The following is an 8860-nucleotide window of genomic DNA, read 5'->3' on the forward strand; positions in this document are numbered from 1 at the left end:
CACTATATACTACATAACAAGGATTTCACCAAGTGTTAGTCAAGTTTGGGTTGGAATTCATAAAAATTGACTTATTAACTATTTTCTAAAAGTATATAAAACATGGGTTGCCTCCCATGAAGCGCTTCTTTAGAGTCACTAGCTTGACGTTTCGCCTTCATCAGGGAGGTCGATAGTGCTTCAAGTCTTCTCCTCTGGCAGTAGACCTATATCCAATAGTTGTATCAATGATCTCTACATGTTCCAAGGAGAGAACTCTGTTGATAGCGAAGACCTTAGGTAGCTGAGATGGCACAGTGGGGAGATCAGGGGGGATATCTGGGAAGTAAACTGAGATCACTTTATCCCCTGGAGAGAAGTCCTCTGTAGGGATCTTTTTGTTCCTCCACCTCCTTGGTACCTTTTTCTTTGTTCCTTGTGATGTTGTCTTACTCTTTGTGGCCTCTTCTTCTAAAGGAATTTTGATGTTGTCTTCACATGCCTCTGGTGGTTTAGGTTCCTCCAGCTTTTCCTTGAGCTGTGACAGCTGCTTGTTTCCTTGTCCATCAACCAAGGGAATCTCCGGATGAGCTTGTTGTTCTTCAGTACTCATCTCTTCCTTCAGTATCTCACTGTGATCCTTCCTTGGTTCCTTGTTCTCTTGATCTGCTTCTTGTGATGTTTGAAAACAGTGAAGGCGAGCTGTTCATCATGGATCCTCAAAATTAGCTCCCCTCGCTCCACATCTATGAGTGCTCTGGCTGTAGCTAGGAATGGTCTTCCCAATATGATTGGGTGAGTGTGACTCTCTTCCATGTCCAATATGACAAAGTCTGTTGGGAGGAAGTATTTCCCAACCTTTACCAACGCATTTTCCACCACTCCTATTGCTTGTTTTTGAGTTTTGTCAGCCAGCCTGATGACTACATCTGTGGGCATTATCTCATTGATCTGCAGCCTTTTCACAAGGGCCAAGGGCATTAAGTTGATGCTTGCTCCCAAATCGCAGAGTGCTCTATCAAACATTGTTTCTCCTATGGCACAGGGTATGTGAAAACTCCCTGGGTCCTTTCTTTTTGTAGGCAACTCTGGTTGAATGAGTGCGCTGCACTCCTTGTTCATCACTATAGTTTGGCCTCCCTTGAGTGAGCTTTTTCTGGGAAGCAGTTCCTTCATATACTTGATGTATACAGGCATTTGTTGGATGGTCTTGATGAATGGTATGTTTACATGCAGAGATGCAAACAAGTCAAGAAATCTTGAGTATATTCTCTTCTCCACAGCACCATTGAGTAGTTGGGGAAAGGGTGCATAGAGTCTCAGCAGCTCTTGTTGTGAGATTTTTGGTTCTTGGTGATCTTTTTCCTTCTCCTCTGCTGAGGTATCTCCAGGTTGTTCTGACGGCTTGTTTGGCTTGTCCTCAGTCTCCTTATCACTTATAGTGACCATCTTGCAATCTTCCCATCTTACTTTCTTTGTTTCTCCTCTCGGATTTTTCTCTGTGTCACTTGGGAATCCATCTGTAGGTTTGGAAATTTGCTCAGAGAGATACCCTACTTGAGATTCCAACCTCTTGATGGTGTCTCCCTGGTTTTTAAAATTTGCTCGCACTTCCTCCTTGAACGCCTTGTTGTCTTGAATCTCTTTGCCTATGCCTTCAAGTAGATGCTCAATCCTTGAGAGTCTATCATCAAATGATGGGTGATTGGGATTAGAAGTGGAAGGATGAGGAATGTTATTTTGGTTTTGATATGGATGTGGAGAGGTATTGTTATGGTGGTGTTGATATGTTCTCTATGTGAATTGTTGGTGAGCTGCATTGTTGTTAGGGTTGTGACGTCTCTGATCTTGGCCTTGATCTTGTTGATTCCCTCACCTAAAGTTTGGGTGATTCCTCCATCCAGGGTTGTAGGTCTTAGAGTATGGATCATGGTTTTGCCTAGGTGAATTTCCAATGTAGTTGGCTTGCTCCTGACTACCCTCTGCTTCTTCATTCACTCCTTCTTGGGTTGCTAATGAAGTGGTGATTGCTGCTACTTGGTTCCTCTCCATCTTCTTGGTGAGGTTAGCTAGTGCTTGGTAATGAGCTTATTTTGGGCCAGCAGAGCATCTACATTGTTTAGCTCCATCACTCCTCTAGTGTTCCCTCTTTCAGAAGCATAGAAATAGTCATTTTCTGCTACAGTTTCAATGACGTCTATGGCCTCCTCAATGGTCTTCTTCTTGTTCAGAGATCCCCTGGATGAGTGGTCTACTGATTTCTTTGATTCATAAGAAAGGCCTTCATAGAAAATGTGTAGCTGCACCCATTCATTGAACATATCTGGTGGACACCTCCTTGTCAGGTCCTTAAACCTCTCCCATGCTTCATATAGAGTCTCACCATCTTGTTGCCTGAAAGTTTGGACCTCAACTCTCAGCCTGTTGATTCTTTGGGGAGGATAGAATCTGGCTAAAAATTTGTTCACCACATCTTCCCAAGTTGTCAAACTCTCCTTCGGAAAAGACTCCAGCCACTTGGCTGCCTTATCCTTGAGTGAGAATGGAAATAAAAGCAGTCTATAGGCGTCAGGATGAACACCATTAGACTTCACCGTGTCACATATCCTCCGGAAGGTGGTTAGATGTTGATTGGGGTCTTCTTGGACTCCTCCTCCGAACGAACAGTTATTCTGAACAAGGGTGATGAGCTGCAGTTTTAGTTCAAAATTATTGGCATGGATGGTCGACTTTTGAATGCTAGTTCCACAGTTTCCTGGGTTTGGATTGATGTAAGAGCCTAAAACTCTTCTCTCCTCCCCAGCATGATTTGCTCGACCTTCTCTGCCATGGTTGTGAGCCTCTTCTTCATGATGGTTTTCCATGTTTTCTTCCATGTTTGGTTCAAAGTATTCCTCCTCTTCCTCGGCACCCACTACTCATTTTTCTCTTGCTTCCCTCCTTAATCTAAGGAAGGACCTCTCAGGTTCTAAATCAAAGGAAGTTGAAGCCCCACTTTTTCTCGCTGTCATACAACCAACAAAGCACAAGCAAGGAAAATAGATGCAAGAAGTATTTCTGTTAGAATTACTGTTAGTGTGAGTGATGTAATATATCAAACAGTTAGTAGGTCAGTGAACTAAATTGTAAATAACTAAAAAAACGAAAAAGTAGGGGGAGGGGAAGAAATTAACTAAAACTGAAAGTAAATTACTCAAACAGAAAATTAAATCAAACAAAATAAAAATGCTCAATCTAGTTATCCTCCAATTTAATCATTGTTGATTCAAAATAATCCCCGGCAACGGCACCATAAACTTGATACGCAGAAAACTTGTCTCGCAACAAATTTCTTCGGCAAGTGTACCGAATTCGTCGTAAAGTAAAAAATCACAATAGAGTGAGGTCGAATCCCACAGAGATTGATTGATCAAGCAACTTTAATTAAAGAAATGTTCTAGTTGAGCGAATCAGAATTTGAGTTGAGAATTGCAGAAAATTAAATGGCAGGAAAGTAAATGGCAGAAACAGTAAATACTGGAAATAAAGAGCTGAATGTAAATGGCGGAAAGTAAATTGCAGAATATTAAATGGGAATGGGGCAATTGCTCATAAAAGTAAATGGCAGAATTTAAAGAGAATGGCTAAGATCAGAAATGGGGAGTTCATTGGGCTCAGGAGATGTTGCATTCTCCGGATCAAGTTCATTTTCATCTCTTCCTCAATCAATGCATTCAGTGATCTCCTTGGCAATCTTAAGTGATCGAATTACAATTCCTTGTAATTCAATCTCTCAAATCTTGATCAATAGCCAATTCCTTGGTCAATTGCTCATGAGAAGAGATGAAGTATGGTCACTGATTATACCACATGCATTTCCCAAATCAAGTGTTGGAAGGATTATAGTCACATATCCATCCACACCCAATTTGGTCCAGCATGAGAAAGCATTTCTAGCATGATCCTTTCATTCCTCTTTCAAGGTTCAGAAGAGATCCAAGTATGAATAGCTTCTTTTCCAAGATAACTACCCAATTGGATGAAGATCGAAAGCTTTCTAGTAAAATCAAGAGAAAAGATAGAAGAAGGAGAATGAAAACTAAAATTGATCCATCAAATTACAACAGAGCTCCCTAACCCAATGAAAGGGGTTTAGTTGTTTCATAGCTCTGGAAAATGAAAACAAAGATGGAGAATACATGCTGAAAGTAAACTAGAAGTGCAGAGAAAGTAAAATACAGAGAGTAGTTCTATGCCCAAAGGCTCCCTAAAGTTTTCAGCTCCCTAACTAATTCAAAGCTACTCCTATATATACTACTCTTCTGATCTTCTAGTTGGCTCTTCAAGTCTTGGGTATGGGCCTTTGGATCCTGAGTTTGAAGCAGTTATCTTCATCATTGGGCTTAGCTTTGCTTGCAGAGAGAAAGTGTGAAGTAGGCAGGGACTTTTAGCTCAGGACGTTAGTGGTGTTAACGTTAAGTGAAAGTGTGGGTTCGAGAACGTTAGTGACAATCACCTTTTTCACTAACGTTGCTCACCCAAGTATAAGCCACGTTAACCTCAATGTTAGTGGCACAAACATTGCCACTAACGTTGCCTCTTGGTCCTTCGCACACGTTATTGGGACTTACCTTTCCCAATAATGTTGATAAGCCTCCCCCTTCCCTACGTTAGAGTCCACGTTAACTTAGTTAACGTGGCTCTTAACGTAAGCTTGCCAATCCTTCGAGAACGTTAGTGACACTTACCTTTGTCACTAACGTTCCAATGTGCCCCTATTTCTCACGTCGTCACGCTAGCCATCTCCAACGTTAGTGACAAAGGTGAGTGTCACTAACGTTGGCTCATTACCTCTTTATCCACGTTAGCTTCCACGTTAACTAAGTTAACGTGGGAGTTAACGTTGCTCATGGTGGCTCTTGGTGGTTCACCCCAACGTTAGTGACAAAGGTAAGTGTCACTAATGTTGGCGACCAATTGCTCTCTCCACGTTAGCTTCCATGTTAACTAAGTTAACGTGGGAGTTAACGTGGCTTATGCAAGCTTGGCCAACATTAGTGGCAAAGGTGAATGTCACTAACATTGGCTTCCCTTTCGCTTCTTAACGTTAGAAGCCACGTTAACTAAGTTAATGTGGCAACTAACGTGGCCAATTATGAGCTTGGTCCAACGTTAGTGACAAAGGAGAGTGTCACTAACGTTGGCCTTATTGTCTTCTTCCACGTTAGAGTTCACGTTAACTTAGTTAACGTGACTCTTAACGTGGGCTTATGATGGCTTCGAGGGCGTTATTGGCAATTACCTTTCTCATTAACTTTGCAAGTTAGCACCCATTGCACGTTAGAGGTCACGTTAGTGGGACTAACGTGACTGCTAACGTGGTTCTTCTTTGCTTCCTTTGTCCTGAAATCAAGCAATAAAGTGCATCAAAGTTCTAGTCCAAGTCATGAGTCATGCATCATCCAATTTATCATATAATTTATGCAAAATCCTCATGAAATCATGTAAAGTGCACAATGTATGCTTGAATCAAGATGTAAGTGAATATCTACCCAAAACTAACTTATTTATAAGAAAATGCATGAAACTACCCTAAAAACAGTAAAGAAAAGGTCAGTGAAATTGGCCAAAATGCCTTGGCATCATGAGGCATCTTGAACAAGATGTGATCCTCCCCTAGTTGTAGAGTCAGTTCTCCCTTAGCCACATCAATGATAGCATTAGCAGTGGCTAGGAAAGGTCTTCCAAGGATGACAGAGTCATCCTCATCCTCTCCTATGTCCAAGACTATGAAGTTTGCAAGGATGTAGTGATCTTCAACCTTTACCAAGACATCCTCTACTAAGCCATATGGTTTCTTTATTGTCTTGTCTGCCATTTCTAATGAGATGTTTGCAGCTTGTACCTCAAAGATTCCCGGCTTCTCCATTACCGAAAGTGGCATGAGGTTGATGCTTGACCTAGGTCACACGGAGCCTTTTCAAAGGTCATGGTGTCTATGGTGCAAGGAATCAGGAAGCGTCCAGGATCTGAAAGCTTCTGAGGTCGCTTCTGCTGAACCAAAGCATAGAGTTCTTCAGAAAGCAATGGAAGTTCTTCCTCCCAAGGCTTTGTATCAAATAGCTTGGCATTCAGCTTCATAAGAGCTCCTAGGTACTGAGCAACTTGCTCTTCCCTAGTGTCTTCATCCTCATCAGAGGATGAGTATTTATCAGAACTTAGGCACTGCAAGAGTGCATTCAAAGGAACCTCTATGGTCTTTATATGAGCCTTGGCTTTCCTTAATTCTTGGATAGGGGTTTCTTGAGTGGGAATTGAACACTCAGAAGGTGTACTTTTACTGGCATTCAACGCCAGATCTGTTAGCTCTTTGGGCGTTGAACGCCCATGTTGTGCACCCTTACTGGCGTTAAACGCCAGTCCCCTTGTCTTGGGCGTTGAATGCCCAGTAGGGGTATCCTTGCTGGTGTTTAACGCTAGCTTCCCTGGGTGTGTGGGTGTTGAACGCCGAGTGAGGGGTTCCTCACTGGCATTTAGCGCCAGGCTGCCTGCCTGTTTGGGCATTGAACGCCCAGTGAGGGGTTCCTCACTGGCGTTCAGCGCCAGTTTCTCTGGCTAGTTGGGCATTGAACGCCCAGTGAGGGGTTTCCTCACTGGCGTTCAGCACTAGAATGCTTGCTTTTTTGGGCGTTGAACGCCCAGCTAGTGCTCCCTGGCTGGCGTTCAACACCAACTCTACTTCTAGGATGGGCGTTGTACGCCCAGTAAGGAGTTGCTCACTGGCGTTCAGCACCAGGCTTGCTGCCAGATTGGGCGTTGAACGCCAAGTGAAACCTTCTTCACTGGCGTTCAATGCCTTCACAATTTCTCTAGATTCGGCATCTACCTCCATGGTTATGGCCTTGCACTCTTCTCTTGGATTCACCTCAGTGTTACTAGGAAGATTTTCAGGAGGAGTCTCAGGGATCCTCTTGCTCAGTTGACCAACTTGCACCTCCAAGTTTCTAATAGAGGACCTTGTTTCATTCATGAAACTATGAGTGATCTTGGAGAGGCTGGAAACCAGAGTGACTATGTCAAAAAGGCTCTGCTTAGAGGTTTCCATATTCCCTTAAGAAAATGGGAATGGTGGTCTGTTGTTGAACCTATTCTAGTTTCTTCCACCTTGATTATTGTTGAAGTCTTGCTGAGGCTTCTGTTGATCCTTCCATAAGAGATTAGGATGATTCCTCCATGAGGGATTGCAGGTGTTTCCATAGGGTTATCCCATGTAATTCACCTCCTCCATGGTGGGTTGATCAGGATCATAAGCTTCTACTTCAGAAGAAGCTTCCTGAGTACTATCAGCTCCAGTTTACATTCCAGTCAAATGCTGAGAGATCATATTGGCCTATTGGGTCAAGATCTTGTTTTGAGCCAATATGGCATTCAGAGTATCAACTTCAAGAACTCCTTTCTTCTGAGAGGTCCCATGGTTTACAGGATTTCTTTCAGAAGTGTACATGAATTGGTTATTTGCAACCATCTCAATGAGTTCTTTTTTCTTCTACAGGCGTTTTCTTCAAGTGGAGTGATCCACCTATAGAGCTATCCAAAGAAATTTTGGACATTTCAGATAGACCATCATAGAACACGCCTATAATAGACCATTATGAGAGCATATCATGAGGACATCTCTTGATTAATTGCTTGTATCTTTCCCAAGCTTCATAGCGGGGTTCACCTTCTCTTTGTCTGAAAGTTTGAACTTCCACTCTAATTTTGCTCATCCTTTGAGGGAAAAAGAATTTAGTTAGAAAAGTATTAACCAGCTTTTTCTGAGAGTCTAAGCTCTCTTTTGGTTGGGAATCCAACCATATCTTAGCTTTGTCTTTTATAGCAAAAGGAAAGAGCATAAGCTTGTAGACTTTAGGATTTACTCCATTAGTCTTTACAATATCACAGATCTGTAAGAATTCAGCTAAGAACTGATGTGGATCTTCCATTGGAAGTCCATGGAATTTGCAATTCTGTTGCAAAAGAGAGACTAACTGAGGCTTAAGCTCAAAATTGTTAGCTCCAATGGCAGGTACAAAGATGCTTCTGCCATAAAAGTCAGAGGTAGGCATGGTGAAGTCACCAAGAACCTTTCTGGCATCACCTTCAGGTTCGGCCATGTCTCCTTTTTCTTGTTCAAAGTTTTCTGAAAGGTTTCTTCTGGAGTGTTGTGCTCTAGCTTGTTGTAAGCTTTTCTTCAAAGTCCTTTCAGGTTCAGGATCAAGATCAAAGAGGGGTTCTTTATCCCTGTTCCTGGTCATAAACAAGAAAAGAAGAAAAAGAAAGAAAGGAAGCTTCCATGTCTGATTTGAGTATAGAAGGCTCCCAGTGAGATATCAAGAAAGAAGAAGAAGATAGAAAAGTGAAGATGGAAGATGAGAGAGGAAGAGTAATTCGAATAATATAAACAGAGATGAGAAGAATTAGAAACAGAAAAGATAAATAAGAATTAAAATATTTTTGTTTTTATTTTATTTATTAGTTAATTTCAAAAATTAAGGTTAATAGTTTAAAAAGAATTGAAAATTAGTTAGTGATTTTTTGAAAATAGAAGAGAGAGAAAAAGAAGGAGTTTTCAAAAATTGAGAGAGAGAAGAGTTAGTTAGGAAGTTTTGAAAAAGAAGAGAGAGAATATATGTAATTAATTAGAAAAGATTTGAAAATAAAATAAGATAAGAAATAAGATAAGAAAAGATTTGAATTTAAAAATTTGAAATTAAAGAAGAGAGAAGAGTTAGTTAGGAAGTTTTGAAAAAGAAGAGAGAGAAGATATGTAATTGATAAACCACTATTTTATGGTTTATCTTGTGCTTAATTGAGTGGTTTTCATCAACTCTTTACCCACTTATTCATACTATTTGCATGG

At 41.3% G+C, this 8860-nt stretch overlaps 2 non-coding genes across 2 annotated transcripts; both read left to right on the forward strand.

Annotated features, from left to right (window-relative positions):
* The first annotated feature begins 2295 nt into the window (after positions 1-2295).
* LOC148564355 (small nucleolar RNA R71) lies at positions 2296-2402 on the forward strand. Its single transcript, XR_015884589.1, has one exon. It is a non-coding gene; the product is annotated as a small nucleolar RNA R71 (small nucleolar RNA).
* A 5212-nt stretch (positions 2403-7614) lies between these two features.
* On the forward strand, positions 7615-7721 carry LOC148564356 (small nucleolar RNA R71). The gene has a single exon (XR_015885383.1). It is a non-coding gene; the product is annotated as a small nucleolar RNA R71 (small nucleolar RNA).
* Positions 7722-8860: the final 1139 nt, after the last annotated feature.

This window comes from Arachis ipaensis, chromosome B5 (genome assembly GCF_059453495.1).
Source record: "Arachis ipaensis isolate K30076 ecotype BB chromosome B5, ASM5945349v1, whole genome shotgun sequence".
Lineage (NCBI taxonomy): Eukaryota > Viridiplantae > Streptophyta > Magnoliopsida > Fabales > Fabaceae > Arachis > Arachis ipaensis.